Source organism: Pan troglodytes, chromosome 13 (assembly GCF_028858775.2).
Source record: "Pan troglodytes isolate AG18354 chromosome 13, NHGRI_mPanTro3-v2.0_pri, whole genome shotgun sequence".
Lineage (NCBI taxonomy): Eukaryota > Metazoa > Chordata > Mammalia > Primates > Hominidae > Pan > Pan troglodytes.
In genome coordinates, this window is record NC_072411.2 from 87,679,891 (window position 1) to 87,699,243 (window position 19,353).

The window sequence follows — 19,353 nt, forward strand, 5'->3', positions numbered from 1 at the left end:
ATTTTAAAAAGGAAAATACGGAGGATATTAAATACATGGGGCTTGATTTAAATTACTAAATATACATATTATTAGGATCCCAGAAGAGGAAGAGAATGGAACAGAGAAACAACCTTCTAAAGAGGAAAAGGATAAGAATCTTCTAAATATAAAGACAAACATCAAAGTAAAATCTCATGAAAATCAAGCAAGATAAACATACAGAAAGACAACTAGTCACAATGTACAAAAAGCTTCTGAAAATCAAAAGGTGTATAGTAAATTATAAAAGCAGCCAAATAAAAGATATACAGTTGCTCTCTGCTATTCATGGGGGATTGGTTCCAGGACCTCACAGAGACACCAACATCTATAGATGCTCAAATTCCTGATATAAAATGAAGTAGTATTTGCATATCACCTTTGCACATCCTCCTGTATACTTGAATCACCTCCACATTGCTTATAACACCTAATACAATGCAAATGCTATGTAAATAGTTGTTATACTAATTCATTTAAGGAATAATAAAAAATAAAGTCTGTATGTGTTCAGTACAGATGCAAATTTTTCATAATTTTTCCATTTGCAGTTGATTGAATTCATGGATATAGAACCCGCAGATACAGATACAGAAGACCAAACATATGTCATGTTTAAAGATAAAATAATAAAATTTACAGTTTATTTCTAAAATAATTACATAAAAGAGAAGAAAATAAGTGATACCTTTAAAGTGATGAAGAAAATAACCAGCAAACCTAGAAATTATACTTCCATCAAAAATATCATTTAAAAGTAAACACATTTCCAGACAAATAAAAACAAACAAATATTGTTTCCAGCAGATTGTACTAAAAGAATTACTTTACAAAATTTCTTCTGACAGAGAAAACATAATCCCAGATGAAAGTAACAATATGCAGTAAGAAGTGAAGAATGACAAAAGGGGTGATTTTGTGGGTAAATGTTAATAAATATCTATTGTAGAAATAAGATCATTGATGCATATGAGTTTTTAAAATTTAGAACCATAAATGCATGAAAACAAAACAAAAAAATAGGAGGGAGAAATTGATTTAATGAGTTCTAATATATTATTATCCTAGGAAGCAAAGTAATCAGTTATATTAACCCCTAATGATTCAACAATGCATGTAATTTCTAGTAGTAATGAAACGTGTATCTCTCTAGCTAGTAGAATGACAAAACAGAATACTGAAAAACTAATAAATAAAAAGAAGACTAAAAGAGAAAAGAAAACAAGAACATACAACTGTTGGATCAAGTGGAAAACAAATAGAAAAATAGTAGGCACAAATCCCACTATAGCATTATATTTTCTACATATAAATAAACAGTATACTGATCTAAAAATGAGTGTGAGAAAATAAAACTACTCTTGATTTCTCTGTTCCTGTATAAAGCCCTGGGCTCCCAAGACAAGGAATATTCACAATATAAATATTAGACGTTTGTTTTCATTTCTTCTAGATTACTTTTCACATACCTTCAGAGTTAGATCTATAGCATCTAGCTATTTGTCTACTTAATTACCGTCATTCAAGAAGACCAAATATTACAGCCCAGAATAGGTCCCTAGCTTAATCCCTAGATGATAATATAACTAGATCACCAGCATCCTAGATATTTTCACTTCAAAATGTATGGAATCTACACCTTGGAGGTGGCTCTAGGTCAAAAAGCCAGAACCATTGGATCTACTTGCCCTTTGTAAAGACTCATTTAGATTCCTAACATTAGGCTAAGAACTCAGGATCCTTTCCATTCCATATCAATACAAAACAAAAAAAATGAGTTCCTTTCTTGTCCTTTTCTTTCTCTCTCTCTTTTGGGAAGGAAGGGGATAGTTATTTTTCTCCATCCTTTACCTGTAAAGCTACTCATGTAGGAAAGATTTTCATCTGATTTTCATCATGTTGCCCAGGGATATGGCAATTTCTAGGGCAATTTTATGCTGATTAAAAAGAAAACACATTTCCATTCTGCATACAGAGGATATCCATCCAATATAAGGACCCAGAGGGTTGAAGAAGAAAGAATAGAAAACATACCCTACATAATACATAATTTTTTAAAAAGCCAAATGAAGTCATACTAATGTATGATCAATTGTATCTAAATGCAAGGAGTGTTACTAGAGATAAAGAGGAATAGATAAAGCAAACAGGTCAACTCATAAAATAGATATAACAATGTATTTAAAAATAATGAAAATAGAGCATAGAGAATAGAAAGCTTTACAATTATAGTGGGAGTAACTGATCAAACAACCAGACAAAAAATTCAGTAATGTGAACTCCGAAAATTTGAGACAGGTCTCAGTTAATTTAGAAAGTCTATTTTGCCGAGGTTGAGGATGCACCCCTGACACAGCCTCAAGAAGTCCTGAGGACATGTGAGCAAGGTGGTAGGGGCACAGCTTGGTTTTATACATTTTAGGGAGACATGAGACATCAATCAATATATGGAAGAAGTACATTGGTTCCATCCAGAAAGTCAGGGACAACTTGAAGCACAGAGGGGGCTTCCAGGACACAGGTAGGTGACAGACAAATGGTTGCATTCTTTTGAGTTTCTGGTAAACCATTCTAAATGAGGCGATCAGAATAAGCAACTATGTCAGTGAGCAGAGGGATGACTTAATAGAATGGGAAGCAGATTTTCTTTGAGCAGTTCCCAGCTTGAATTTTCCCTTCAGCTCAGTGATTTTGGAGGCCCAAGATATTTTCCTTTCACAGTAACTATTTAGAATACCTGAAAAATATTAACAAACTTGACTTAAATTGCATATACAAATAGGGGACTAAGAAGTAGACATTCTTTTAAAACACGGAAATTTTATTTCATCGATGAAATACTAGAATGCAAAACAATTCTTCACAACTTTCAAATTATTTAAATCGGGTATAGTACAACTACAAAAAATAAAAATATAAATATAACTAGAAAAGCCCCACTGTTTGGAATTTAAGAAAACACACTTATAAATAACCCATGCATAAATAAGTAGTTATAATAAAAACTAAAAAATATTTTTAAGTGAATGGGAAAAGCAATACAACATATAAAAATGCTGTTTATAAGAAAATTTATAGACTTAAACTACATATAAAATACATTAGAACAAAAAAGAATGAAATTAATGATTAAAGTATCTACCTTATTAAATTAGAAATATAATGTCAAATTAAACTTGTACAGTAGGAAAAGGAAAATAATAAAAATAAAATCAGAAATTAATCATATACCAAAAACTGTGATATAGAGTCACAAAATAAAATACAATCAATTTCTTTGAGAAGGTTATTAAAGTTGATAAATACTAGCAAGACTGATAAAAAGAAAATTACCAATATAGGAATAGAAAAGATAACATTGCTGTAATACAGATCCTACAGGTACTGAAAACAATAAAAGGATATAATGGGCAATTTTATGGGAATAAGAAAATTACTAAACAAATTCCTAGAAAAACACAAGTTAAAAATGACTGCAGAAGAAATATAAACACCTGAAGCTTCTGGTGTTTATAAATAAAAGCCTTCTCACAAAGAGGTCAGCTTTAGATGGTCAAAGGTGAAGTCTCCCTAACATCTGAATATCAAAAAGCACCAATGTTGCAAAAAGTTTTCCAGATAACATAAAAAGAACGAACATTTACCATTTGGTCTTAGGCCGTTAACAGAACTTTTATTCTAAATTGTAACAAGAATGTTTCAGAAAAGAAAAATTACTGGCTATTCTCGCTTACGATCATAAATATAAAAATATCTAACACCATTTTATTGAACAAAATTCAGCTATCTTTTAAAAGGGTAATACATTAAGACAAATGTGATTTATTTCATGATTGTAAGTTAGTTTAAATTGGGAAATTAATGATAAATAGAATAAACAGGAAATTATATGATCATATCAATAGATGTAGAAAATAGTTGATAAAATTCAACATACGTTTATATTAAAACTTTCAGTGACCTAGAAATAAAATAAAACTTATCTATGAAATTTATTCTTAAAAATCCAATTGTATATATCATATTAATATAAAATATTGAAAGTTTTCCCCTTAAGACTGAGAATGAGACAAGGTTAGTGTTGTCACTACTACTTAACATCACTCTTGAAGTGCTTGCTAATGCAAAAAGACAAAAGAAATAAAACGTGAAGATTAGAGACACAATGAACTTATTGATTTTATAGGCAGCATAATACCATATTTAGAAAATCCAAGAGAATCTACAAACAAGATTAATGAGTATTTAGATACATTGTTAAATACAAGGAAAACATATAGTTTTAATATATGCAGTGAAAATGGAAAACTAACAATCATTTGCAATTGCATCAAAAATCAACACATCATAGTCCAGTGAAATATGCACAGAAATTCTATGAAAAAAACTGGGAAGAACTGAAGAAGATTTATATAAAGTAGCATTTTAATCCATTTATAGATTGAAAGATACTATTGTGCAGATGTTGGTTTTATTTTTTACATGTATAAGCTAATTCTAAAATTTATGTGAACATTTAAAAAATAGAAAATAAGATATTGAAGAAAAGTTGTCAGAATTAGACTATTAGATGAAATTAAATATCTCACAGGATAGGGGAATAATTCCCTGATCTTGTAGCCAGGAAAAATTTCTTATGAAGGGAAACATTCTGATCTTAAAGAGAAAGATTAATACATTGAAATAAATTAAAATTTAAGAATTGTTGCCCATTTTCACATATATTAAAAGAGTGAAAATTCAACATGCACAGAGAAATAATATTTATAAATATAATTTTTAAAGTTTTTGAACAAATCAACATGAAACATAAAAACAGGTAAAAGATTTGAATAAATATTTTACATAAGAGGTGATAATAAACATATGAAAATGCACTCAAATCATTAGTTATAAAAACTTTAATTAAAATGGCAATGAAATACTATGACATGGAAACGACAAGTCTGAGACTTCTTACATTGTGGTACATCACCTTATTCCAAATTTTATCAGAACCAATGTCAGACAGCTAATGAGTGATAGACATTTAAAAAAATTAGGCTGTTCTTGTTTGAGATGCCATATAAATATCCATAGGAAGAGGGCCTAAATCAAATACATGTTTATAGAAAAAACGTAACTGTAAGCCAGAAAAACAGTTAAAATTACAGTTTTTATTTATTTTTTCAAACTTAAGAAAAAATTTGTCAGAGTTTCAACCTACAAAATAACACTACTACCCTGCATTTGTAAAATAATTTCACTTTTTATTGTTTAATAAAAATTATTAATTTTTATCAAATATTAAATATTTTTAAAATATTTCACAGGATAGGAGAATTATTCCCTGATCTTGCAGTCAGCAAAAATTTCTTATGAAGGGAAACATTTTGATCTTATATTATTTAGGAGAATAAGATAATTATTTCTCTGTTTTAAGATCATTATTTTACTAAGCCTCACAATAATTGTATAAGTTTGTCAGAAAATAAGATAGTTTCATAATTGTATTAAAAACTGGTAATTAGGGAGATGAAAAGATCCCCAAAATGAGCCAATCTGTTAAAGTCTTTAATCAAGTGCTAGTTTCTGCCCTCAGCATAGAATAATCTGTACAGTTTTTAATGCTATTTCAATTTCTTTCAGTAATGACATTATGTAATAGGGACAGAAGAATGAACATAATAACAACTAAAAGCCTTTTATTTCCATTGTTCCTTACTTTTCCTTAAGGATGTCTTGTCTAGAATCTTCTAAAAGCTTATTCAAGTCAACACTAGTTGTCAACAAGACCAGCAGCAAAGTTTTCATTCTGAAAGCAACCAACATTGCCATTGATTTTTTTTTTCTATCCTCTCCACTGGATTTTCTTTCTTCTTTCCTTTCTATTGGATTTCTTATTTCCTCTATCACCTGTATTTTCTTTTCTTAGGTAACCCCATTGTTTTATTAGAGTATATCACTCATTATTCACTGTTAGTTTAGTTAGGCTGTAAAAATATTTCAGCAGAAAACACAACACAGGTTTATTTTTCACTCATATTAATGCTGGTGTGGATTAGGTGACTCATCAGGGCAGCAGTGACTTAGTGAATTGGGCTAATTTATTCTTGTGACTGTGTCCTCCCTTGTCACTTTGGAGGTAAAGTGGAAAGTGCAGAAATTCTCCATCAACTCTTCAATTCTTAGTCCACAAAGTGGTCCATGTTATTTCCACTCAGCTCAGAAAACTAGGTTCAGAATCTGTATGGTATCTATGCAACTGCAAGGAGGTAAAAAGTATAGTCCATCTAGGTTCCCAGTAAAAACAAGGGAATCTAACGTTGGTAGACAACTTAAATGTTTACAGCAAAAAAAATTTTGAAATTTTTGTATATATGAAAACAACTTTATTCTACCATCTGTTTTTATTGGTAGTTGATGTTGATATTAAATTCTATGAAATTAATTTAACCAAAATATTGAATAAGTTTTTCATTGATTTATTTTTTCCAGTTGATGCTCTTGATAAATCTAATATCATCATGATTCTTGGACCCTTGAATTCTATAATTGTGTAGCAACATATCTCATGATAGACATTAAAGATGGCATAAAATATCACCCTGGAGATCAATTTCCTTCCATTCCAGAGATTTTTATTTCTTTGGATATTGTTCACAATTTTGTATTATTTCTGTAAATCTTAGTATTTATATTAGAGCAATAGATTGAGACCCTATACTAATTAATCAAAATATTTTAAATTTCTGAAAGCCTTTACTGTATCCCTGCCCTAAATATTTCATGTCTGACTGCTATTGAAAAAAGAAATGAAAGATAAAATAAATGTCTTAAATATTACTTGTCTCGCGGTTGATCAAACATCCTATCTATTTTTCTCCTCTGTCTGAGGCATAAACATCACTTCTGTCCAAATCTAATTACCTCACTCAACAATTTTGTTTCCATCTTCTAACTCTTTTACATGCTTGTTCCTCCATAAGATGAATTTTGAACTCTACCCCACCTTCCTAAGAAGCTGTATATTTGTTTTTTTTATTGAGGTACAATTCACATAACATAAAATTAACCATGTTAATATAAACAATTTGGTAGTGTTTAGTATATTTACAATATTGTACAATCACCTTTATCTGTCTAGTTCCAAAACATTTTTATCACATATCCCCCAAATTCATACATATAAATATTCATTCCCCATCCTCCACTCCCCCACTGTCCCTTCAGTCCCTGGAAACAAACTGCATTCTCTTTGTATGTATTTATTTAAATACTTTCTATAAATGTAATCATGTAATGGTAATAATCATACAACTATAAAAATGACCTTTTATGTTTGGTTTATTTTACGAAGCATGTTTTTGAGGTTTATCTATGTTATAGCAAGCTTCAGTCCTTCATTATTTTATGGCTGAGTATTATTATATCATATGGATATACCACATCTTGTTTGCCCATTTGTCGGTTGATAAACTTAGGTTGTTTCCACCTTTTGGCTATTGTGAATAGTGCTGCTGTTAACATCCATGTACAAGTTTTTGCTTGAGTATCTTTTTAATTTTTTTGGTAAATACCTACGAGGAGAATCCTGGGTCATATAATACTTTCAGATTTAATTTTTTGAGGTACTGACAAACTTTTTCCCACAATGGCTGAATACATTACATTTCTTTCAGCAAGGTTTAAGAGTATCTCCTTGTATCTTCACTAACACTTGTTATTTTCTGTTTTTTTGCTTATTTTTGCTTTGTGTGTAGTTATAGCCATTCTAATGGATATAAGATGGTATCTTATTGTGGTTTTGATTTGCATTAGTTACTATGGTGACTAACGATGTTGAGCAACTTTTCATGTACTTCTTGGGCATTTGTATATATTTTGCTCATTCTTAAATTGGATTATTTCACTTTTTGTTGTTGCGTGGTGAGAATTATTTATATATTCTGCATATATCACCTTTATCTTATATGTGATTTTCAAATATTCACTCCCATTTTATAGGTTGTATTTTAACTTTCTTGATAATGCCTTTGAAGCAGAAAAGTATTTCATTTTAATGGGGTTTAATTTATCTGCTTGTTTTAGATTTTGTTACTTGCATTTTTGGTGTCATGTCTAAGAATCCATTGTCAAATTCAAGGTAATAAAGTTGTAATCATTTTCTTCTAAAAGCTTTATAGTATTAGCTCTTACATTTAGGTTATTTGATTGAGTTAATTTTTGTAAATAGTGTAAGGTAGGAGTCCAACATCAGTCTTTTACTCGGGGATACCAAGTGATCTCAATAGCATTTGTTGAAGACAATTTCCTTTCCACGTTGTGTATTCTTTCCACTCTTGTCAGGGATCAGGTCAAAACAACTGTCCATCAACAGATGAGTAGATTAAAAATGTGACAAATAAATACAATGGATCATCATTTTGCCTTAGAAAAAGAGAAGAATCCTGCCATTTGTAACATGGATGAAGTTGGAGGACATTATGCTAAGTAAAAAAAACTAGTCATAAACGGACAAATACTTCATAGTTCCACTTATATGAGATATTCATAATAGTCAAACTCATAGAAGCAGAGAATATTGATTGCCATGGGCTGGGAAATACAGGATATGGGAAATTGCCAAGCGTTACGATAGATGAATAACAGATCTTCTGTGCAACATAGTACCTATATTTAATATGGTATTGTGCACTTCAAAACCTGTTTAAAAAGGGTATCTTGTGTTGTGTTCATATGCTCTCTACAAAAAAATGGACACAAGGAAACTTTAGGAGATATTGGACATGTCTATTATCTTGTTTGTGGTGATGTTCATATATGTGCAAATTCATGAAAGTGGACACATTAAATATGAGCAGGTTTTCTATATCAATAATACCTCAAAAAGCTGTTAAAATTGTGTGACATATAAGAATAATGAAGATATTAATTCAAATGTCATAGAATACTATCGGTGTATCAGTGTATTAAATAGCTCTAAATGCTCATAGTAACTAGAACAACGCCTACCACACAATCGACACTAAATCATTATCAATTTTCTTCTTTTCCTCTCCTTTCATGTTTTAGTTGGTCAATTTTAAAAACATGCATTAAAGAAGATTGACAGTTATTGTCATAATTATATTTTCTTTCAATTTTGTTGTGAAGTTAAATGTAGAGGATTTATATTTCCTTCCACATTAAGAAGAAGATAATCTATTATTAGTTGTCGCTGTCATATAAGTACATATTCTTTATTTTTCACAGAATACTGAAACTTGTTCTAGTTAAGTATTTGAACACTTTTAATTCATGTGACTATATGATTATACTTCATATGTTAACTCATGTGACAGAATGAAAAAAGTATTATTTCAACTTTTAAAAAATTTTTTTCCTACAATAGTTTGCAATTATTGAGAAAAAATGAATATATTATTGTTATATATAAGGACACTGTCCTAGAAACTGACCACCATGCACATTAAAATAAATTATTAAAGAAAATAATCAACCTCATCACTATCACCTAACATTTATATTGTGCTTATTATACATGATACACTGTTCAAGTCCTTAAGATTTATTGTTATTCAATTCTCTCAACATTGTTATATTAAGTATTTTTCTTTTATAGATGCAAAAGCCTGAGGCACAAAAAACTTTTAAAATCTTGCCCAATATTACAGAACTTGGAAGCGTTAGAACTTAGAGCTCAACTCAGACAGTCTTACTTCATTGTTTCTGCTCCTAATCACTTGACTGATAGGTATTTTTCAATTTGTGTCATTATTTAAGTTAATGTATTTTACTGATTCCTGAGTGGAATAAAATTTAAATGAGTACATGATTTTTCTAAACTTGTACTAATTTTATATTAAAATATATGTTCATTTGTTATAAATTCATGCAGTTCTGGATTCTGTGAATTACTAATTGTTTCTGGACAAAATTAACAGAGAGAAAATTGTTCTTATATTTTCTAAGGAACAGTTTTGTCAGCAGTTATTTATTTATTTATTTTTTTTTTCCTGATTGCTTAAGTGTCATTTTGAGGAATAAACTAGATAATGACTTTAAGGAAAAAGTGAAACATTGAATTTCCTCTTAAATATTAACAAGTTTAATATGTAAATAAAATAGCATAAAATATTATATTCCAGAGGTAATTAAAAACGACAATACCATTAAAAGTGCCGTCTTCAAGTGAGATTTTTATATTTTTATTTTTTGTTGCATTTTATGTTTTATCTTTCCAATAGTGAATGAATAGTAAAATACCGTGACTAGTGACAGTAGTGTTCTGTTTATGTTATGTGGATTTCAACATCAAATATCTAGAGAGTGACAAGAAGTGGTGATTTTTAAGAGTATACTACAAAAACCAAATTTGCTAAAGGTTAAATGGTGCTAACAAAGAAATATTAATTGCAAAGAAAATGACATTTTTAAACCTGTCCTAGAATGCACTGTATATTAATATTTGTAAATTTATACATTGGTTCCTGAAAGGAGATCAGGGGCTATTTTATTTACATAAAATAAAGCAAACTATTACTATTGATATTACTATTTCTAAGTCCTACTTTGATATAGAAAGTGATCATATAAAGTCTGGAAATTATACTTCTTAAATATCACCAGATATTATCAGCTGGGATAATCTTTACCTGTTCCTTCTTTTGGAGGGCAAATTAGGACATGATTGGGGTTCACATAGTATGCGATTAACGTCTCTGAGTAATCAGGACTTCCAGTACCCTGATTGTGCCTATCTGATTCTTCCTGAAAAAAAATTACCAGGAATGATAAAGAGGTGATCACGTGTATGGTTAATTATTTTTAAATGTCCATTTATTTAATCTAATGGAGAAGTCAATATTAAAATTCTTGAAATTGTCCAGTTGGCAATAAGTAATATAAAATGCTTTTCTGTCTTAAACTACAGTTTCCAAATACTTCTGTGATGTGAATTCCACTACCTCTATCTAAGCAGAGAAATTTGAGAAAAATACTTTGCAATATAAAAAATATTAACATTATTCACTAATATGTTCAACTTATAAATTTGAACTACATCTGCAATTATACTGAGTATTTTTATAGTGAATATAATTTCTATATATGTTTGATCATTTTTGCTCTTATGAAAACACAATGTACGTTCAGTTTGTATTGTAGAGACATGGAATTTAGTGAAAAATATGCTTCCTTCTATTCCTAACTAGATATTACCACTTGTGGTTTCAATAGGAACCTCACACTTACTGAAGCCATTTTCCAGAGAAGCCAAACCCATAGGATAAATATAGTTATACAATAAGTCCTCACTTAACTTTGTTGATAGGTTCTTTAAGCAAAACAATGTACAGCAGGTCTTCAAATAAGGTTGTTTCCTGTTTCTTTCAATGTTGGTTGTTTCATTATAATGTTGATGAGAAGAAAAACATTGGCTTTGTTATACATATTTTTGCTTAAGCTCATATTTTCCAAGAATTTACTAATGATATTAAATGAGAATTTACTGTAGATAAGAGAAGATATATTATGATAATTGAGTCATGCAATTATGGGGGCTGAGAAGTCCCACAACGTGCTGTCTGCAAGCTGGAGGCTCAGAAAACTTGATAGTATAATTCAGTCTGAGTCCAAAAGCCTGAGAACCAGGGAAGCCAATGATGCCACTCCCAGTTTAAGGCCAAAGGCCTGAGAACCAGAAAGTGGGAGCAGGCACTGGTGTCCCCGAGTCTGAAGGCTGAAGGACCAGGTGCTCTGATGTCCAAGAGCAGAAGATGGATGTCCCAGCTCAAGAAAACAGATGAAGCACTAGCCCTTTCTCTTTTTGTTCTATCCAAATTATTAGTGGATTGGGTGATGCCCACCAACATTGGTGAGAGCAGATCTTCTTTACTGAGTGTACTGATTCAAATACTAGTTTATTCCAAAACCATACTCACAGACACACCCAGAAATGTTTTTCCAGCTGTCTGGCATCCCTTAACCCAGTCACGTTGATAAAAAAGTCAGACATCACAATTATTATTTATATAATCTTCATCAAATTGTTCTCTCTCAAAATATGTTTTTACTTAGTATTCACAATATCATGGTAATATTCTTTCCTAACTAGTGATGCCAAACATCTGCGAATCAAATTACATGAATCTATTTTCCTAATATCCTTCTTCACATCTTAATATTAATGCAATTTCTTTTTTCCTTTTTTTTTTTTTTTTTTTTTTTTTGAGACGGATTCTAGCTTTGTCATCTAGACCGGAGTGCAGTGGTGCAATCTTGGCTCACTGCAACCTCCACCTCCTGGGTTCCAGCTATTCTCCTGCCTCAGCCTTTGAGTAACTGGGATTATAGGTGCACACCACCACCTCCAGCTAATTTTTTGTATTTTTAGTAGAGATAGGATTTCACCAAGTTGGCCAGGCTGGTCTTGAACTCCTGACCTCAAGTGATCCACCCACCTCAGTCTCCCAAAGTGCTGGGATTACAGGAGTGAGCCACCATGCCTGACCTTGTTTTCTTTTTTTGACTTTATTTGCAATAATTTATCTTTAGTGATATACTTTTTAAACACAGATTATCTCCAGCTCTTGTTTTTCAACTTTTATCTCTTTTTCATTTTCACATTAGGACAAGAGTGTTTTCTTTTTCTAAAATGCAAAACCAAAGTCATCTTTCAAGAAAAATATTTTTCAAAAATTTCCTGTTGCATATAGACAAAACATCAAAATTTTCTAGCCTAGGATGTAAGACCCACAGGCACAACATTCTGGCCTGGTCTACTAGCCTCTTTCACTTTATGTTAAAAATGTAATGAATTGTATCAGTTTCTTAGTCATGTCAAGTACTTTCATACTTTTTCCTAGGCTAAAGGAGAAGGCCATGTGGCTCTCTAGAAGAGACCTAGATAGATTTTGAAAACAACAACTTTGTGGCCTGGGTTAGGTCCTTGATACTGAAACCTAATTATGGGGACTGACAGTCACTTTGTTTCTGGTAATTTCCTAAATACAGTTGGATGATGGGTTTTTATAAGAATCTTAAATCCTACCTCACAACCATTATCATATGAGTTGATCCAACAATTCATCCTATAACAAAAGGAACAGGACGGAACAACTTTAATCTAATCACAGTTAACATTTTCCATTTTCTGATCAATAGAATTCAGCAATAACACAAACCTGAATCACCAGATTGATATACTCTGCCCTTCCATAAAATGGGGCTGATTGCAAAAGAGAAAAAATTAATTAAAATAAATGTCCCTGGGAGCAGTTATTAACTAGGTTATAGTATTCTCTACTGGAAAATGCTCAAGAAAAATTAGACGAGGTCATTTTGTGACTGTGGTGGAACAAGATAAATGAAAGACCATTTTGTAATCATGCCCAAATATTATAGAAAAGAAGGACTCTATACCACCGTAAAATGATCAAACCATTTCTTCTTCTGGCTGAAATGAATTACTGCTTTTTCATTACCAATGAGAAACCTGGCTGCAAGTACTTACACCCACCTCTTAGACATAAATTATTTGGAGATCCAGTCATCAAATTGCCCTCACTTTCTGTCAGCATTGAATCCTTGAACTCTCTTCCAATCAGCTAATTAACACACTGTAATTTTTTCTTACCAAGAAGACCCTTTGTATGTAATTCCTCTTGGTGTAGATAATTAATATAGTTAACTCTGCTTAAACACAGTCAATATATTTGTGGCACTCTTTGCACATTGGAATTAAACAAATCTTCATTCCTTTTTCTTCTTTACTCCTATACCCAATCAATCATAGTTTCTTTCAATTATTCTTAAATTTCAGATATTTCAGTTTTCCATCTCCATTGGAACTCATTGTAACCACCTGATTCATCCCATATCCATTTTTTTCTGATTTATTAATCCCTAAAAGATCTCCCTAAACTTGAGGTTTGACCCCTCTGCAATGCAGTGAAAATGAGTGTGATAGCTATTTTTTTTTTTTTTTTTTTTGTCAACTTTACCAGGATACTGAAAGAACTGGTAAAATCATTATTTCTGGCTGTGTCTGTGAGGATATTTCTGGAAAAGATGAATGTTTGAATCAGGAGACTGAGTACAGAACATCTTCCCTCATCAATATGGGCAGGCATCATCCAATCTGTTGAGGACAAAAAAAAAAAAAAAATTTGGAGGAAGTCTAAATTTGAAGTAGGAGATGGGACTCAACTCCACAGGTGGGGCTTGAACATGGGACCAAATTGAGGACTAGCTAAAACAGGTCAGGAGTGGAAACAGCTTTCCTAAACACACACCTACCAGTATGCCATGGGAGTTTACCATTGCCATGGCAACACCCAGAAGTTACCACCCCTTTCCATGACAATGACCCAACAATCTGGAAGTTACCACCCTTTTCCCAGAAATTTCTGTATAAACTGCCCCCTAATTTGCATATAATTAAAATTGGATATAAATACTGCAGAACTGCCTCTGTGCTGCTACTCTGGCCACACTGCCTACGGGGTATCCCTGCTCCACAAGGAGCAGTGCTTCTGCTGCTGCTTCGGTACACTGCTGCTTCAATAAAAGTTGCTGTTTAATACCACTGGCTTGCCCTTGAATTCTTTCCTGGGTTAAACCAAGAACTCTTCTGGGCTTAGCTGTCATTTTGCGGCTTGCCTGTCCTGCAGCAAATTCATTGTCTCTCCTTAAGCTGGAATATTCATCTTCTCTTGCCCTTACCCATGGGCAGTTCTTGATTATTAGGAGTTCAGCCTTAGACAGGGAGTTACGCCACTGACTCCTGTGATTCTCAGACCTTCAGACTTAGACTGAATTATGCCATTAGCTTTCCTGGGTCTCCAGCTTGCAGAGGGCATATCATGGGGATTCTCAAGCCTCCATAATCACATGAGCCGATACAATCATGAATGGCTTAACAGCAAGGATACATTGTTACGGAATTTCATCATTGTGGAAACATTACCAAATGTACTTACATAAACCTAGGTGGTATAGCATACTACACAGCAATAGATTCAGCCTATTGCTCCCAGGCTACAAATCTACACAGCATGTTACTGTACTGAATACTGTAAGCAATTGTAACACAAAGGTATTTGTGTATCTAAACAGACACAAACATAGAAAAGGTACAATAAAAATACAATATAAAAGTGAAAATGGGCCGGGCGCTGTGGCTCACGCTTGTAATCCCAGCACTTTGGGAGGCAGAGGCGGGCGGATCACGAGGTCAGGAGATCGAGACCATCCTGGCTAACACGGTGAAACCCCGTCTCTACTAAAAATACAAAAAATTAGCGGGGCATAGTGGCAGGTGCCTGTAGTCCCAGCTACTTGGGAGTACTCGGGAGGCTGAGGCAGGAGAATGGCGTGAACCCGGGAGGCGGAGCTTGCAGTGAGCCCAGATCGCGCCACTGCACTCCAGCCTGGGCGACAGAGCGAGACTCCGTCTCAAAAAAAAAAAAAAAAGTTAAAATGGTACACTTGTATAGCGCACTTACCATGAAGGGAGCTTGCAGGAATGCTTCTGAGTAAGGCAGTGAGTGGTGAAATGAATGTGAAGGCCTAGGACATAACTGTACATTATTGACACAACAGTAGACTTTATAAACACTGTATACTTAGTCTACACTAAATTTACTTAAAAAAATTTCTTTCATCTATAATAAGTTAACCTTAGCTTACTGTCATGTTTTTACATTAAAACCTCTTTACGTAACTTTTTTGACTCTTTGGTAGTAACATATAGCTTAAAACACAAATACATTGTATAGTTGTAGAAAATATTTTCTTTATGTTGTTATTCTATATGCTTTTTTTTTTTTAGTTTTGTTATTTTATTCTTTGTAAAATTTTTTGTTGAAACTAAGACACAAACATACACATGAGCCTGGACCTACGCAGGATCAGGGTTATTAACATTACTGCCTTCCATCTCCACATCTTGTCTTACTGAAGGTTTGTAGTGGCAAAACCATGTCTGGCACTGTTGTCTCCTATGATAACAATGCCTTCTGTAAAACCTCCTGAAGGACCTGCCTAAGGCTCTTCTTAAGGAGGTGTCACACTTTTCAAAAATATGTCCATGGTGGTTTGCTTGGTTTCTTTGTTTCATGATATATTTACTTCTTGGCACAAAATGTACCATTTTTCTCTATTAATTACAACCTTTTGCTGTTGAAGTCCATGTTTTTAAACTTTTCAAGGAGCTTGCTGAGGTCTAAGAAAAATTCTGCTAAACCATTCACTATGAATTTGGGGGGACTGTCCTTTTACTTTTTCTTTTTCTTCTCTTGCAGTTTTCTTTTCTTTGGTCTATTCTTCAGCTATCCATTCCTGTTCCAGTTCCAACAACTCCTCATTAGTCAGTTTCTCAAGAACCACCTCTAAGAGCTCCTCAATTCATCCTCACACACACCCAGGTTAAATTTGTCTGCCATCTCAATCATAGCCTTATTTCTTTTTGCAACCTCATCATCCTTGACAAATCCTTTGAAGTCATGAACAAACTTCTTGTGTGTCTTCTTCCACATGCAATTAATGTGATCTTTGGTGACATCATCCTAAACCCAAGCAAGGTTCTCAGTCATAGATGTCCTTCCACAATTGCCTTAGTGTCTTCTCAGTGTCTTCCTTAGTTGCAGCAATAGCCTGGTTAAAAATCTTCCTCAGGTAGTAATCTTTAAAAGCTGCTATAGCTTATTAATTCATTGGTTGGATCAAAGTGGTTTCTGCCTCCAAACACCATTTCGATGTTGGGATGAAGATTACCAATACAAGGAGGATGTTCAGGAGCATTATCAACAATAAGCAAAATATTGAAAGCTATGTTATTCTCCAAAGAATACTTTTCCATTTTGCTGGCATAGCAATTCAAGAGGGCATCTTAGAAGAGGAGCTGACTCACCTATGTCTTCTTATTGCTCCTGTGGTAAACTGGCAGTGAGTGCCTACTGATATGCTGGAAGGCCTGTTTTTTTCTTTTCTTTTCTTTTTTTTCACTGTGCCAAATCATAAAGGGCTTCAATTTACAGCCAGCATCATTGCTCCCCAAATAAGACGTTATTTTGTCCTTAAAAGCCCTGAAACCTGGCATTGATTTGGTCTTCTTATAAATGAAAGTCTTTTCAGTCATCCACTTCCAGAACAGAGAATTTTCATTCTCATTGAAGATCTGGCAGGTAATTTTCCTCCACAATCAGTTTATCTAGTTTCCAAACATTCCTTACCTGCCTTCACATTTCAACTCACAGACTCACCACTCACTTTCAAATTATGTAATTAATAACAATTCTTGAATTGTTTAAGCCACCCAGAGCTAAGAATAAATTCAATATCATAGGTGGGTTCAGCTTTTTCTTTCAACATCGCAAAGAACGTTTCTGCTTTGGCTGTGATTGTAATCGTGCTGAGAGAGATACACTTCTATGTCTAGTCTTCAATCCAGGTGATTAGAAGTTTCTCCATATCTGATATAGGCCGTTCTCAAATTGTTGTTACTCTCATTGCCTTCAATAAAACAGATCCTTTAACAGCTTCTGTCATTTTGTTCTTGCTCTTCAAGATTATAGCCATTGTGGAAAGGGATGTGCCTGACTTGTGTGTAATAATCATCACTGATTTTTTCACCTTTGTAGTTCTTAATCACCTTTTATTTTCAGGTCAATCACTCAATTGGGCCTCTTACTGGCAACATTAGCAGTGAGTTTTGCATGCTGGGAGGCCATGATAAACAAAACTACATGAGATTAAATCAAGCACAAGACGAAATGATGCAATCAAGAGACACAGAAAACAAGATATGTATGAAGCCACTGCCAATGTAACATGGCATACTCTTTCTCAGTGAACTTGTTTTAATAAGAAAAAGGAGTGTACTCTAAAATAACAATAAAAAGTATAGTATAGTAAATATGTAAACCAGTAACATAGCTATTTATTATCCTTATCATTATCAAGCATTATGTATTTTACATAACAATATATGCTTATATTTTCATATAACTGGCAGTACAGTAGATTTATTTACACGAGCATCACCACAAACACATTAGTAATGCATTGAGCTATGACATTGAACTACCACGTCATTGGAAGATAGGAGTTTTTTTAGCTTCATTATAATCTTATGGGACCACCACTATATATGCAGTATTTTATTGAACAAAATGTCATTATGCAGTGCATGACTGTATATATTCTACTGATTCTAACTCCAGAGAATCCTAATACAGTGCATTTCTATTCAAAATCCTCCTTAAAGCATATTCATGGTTTCCCCCTCCCCTCCAAATCTGATTTACAAAAAATGTTAAGATCTGGGCTGTAATCACTTCTCCAACCTTTTTATTGGCCATCCTACCTTTGCTCTGTATACTCTAATCTTACTGATTATTTATAATTCTCTGTTTTCCTCATGGTGTTGTTTACCTGTGGTCTATCTCTAAACTGTCCTCTCTCCATACCTTTCCTACCTATTTTTTAGATCTCAGTGTGTATATTACTGTCTTTAGAAAGACATTCCAGAGTATATATGGATCCCTCAAAATAATTGCTATATATCTATACATTATGTTACAAGCTTCTTCCCCAACTCCCCTTTTCCTCAACTCTTGCAATTCTATGAGGGCAAAACTCTTGCTTTTCTTGATCACTTCAATGTTTACATCTGAAAGGATTCTTCTTTTAATGCTTCTAAGTCCTTTGGAAAATGAATTCCACATTTTATTATATGTAATGTTAGTTAAAGTGATTAACAAACCTTTGTGTGAAAATAACTGGGTAAATATCTGGGACATCACTTACTTATGGTGTAAAATTTCACAAGTCATATAAATGTCATAGGATTCTATTTACTTATCAAAAGAGATGAAAATATCTATCCCAGAGATATCATTTGAAATATTTAATTTAATATGTTAATTTTTGTACATGTATAATATAAAAATTTACAGTATATGTAAATATATGTATGCAGAAATATAAAAGTGAGCTAGCTTAATCCTTTATTTTTTCTTATTGATATTCACATGCACTTTTTTCCTTTTAGACAATTTGTATATTTTAGATTAATAACTCCTAAATATCTCTTTTCATCCCTGAAATATTTTCAATGAAACTCCTCAATTCTCAAACTTTTTCTTTAAAAGATCCTTCTATTTTCATGAATATTATTGAGGACCGTAAAAGTATTTCGGGGTATGAGGAGAGAAATAACTAATGGGTATTGGGCTTAATACCTAGGTGATGAAATAATCTGTACAACAAACCCCCATGACACAAGTTTACCTATGTAACAAACCTGCATTTGTGCCCCTGCACGTAAAATAAAAGTCAAAGAAGTAT

The 19,353-nt window shown here is 32.6% G+C and overlaps 1 non-coding gene across 1 annotated transcript; it reads left to right on the forward strand.

Moving 5' to 3' along the window:
- The first annotated feature begins 10,635 nt into the window (after positions 1-10,635).
- Positions 10,636-10,768, forward strand: LOC112208477 (U8 small nucleolar RNA). Its single transcript, XR_002942955.1, has one exon. It is a non-coding gene; the product is annotated as a U8 small nucleolar RNA (small nucleolar RNA).
- The last annotated feature ends 8,585 nt before the right edge of the window (positions 10,769-19,353 follow it).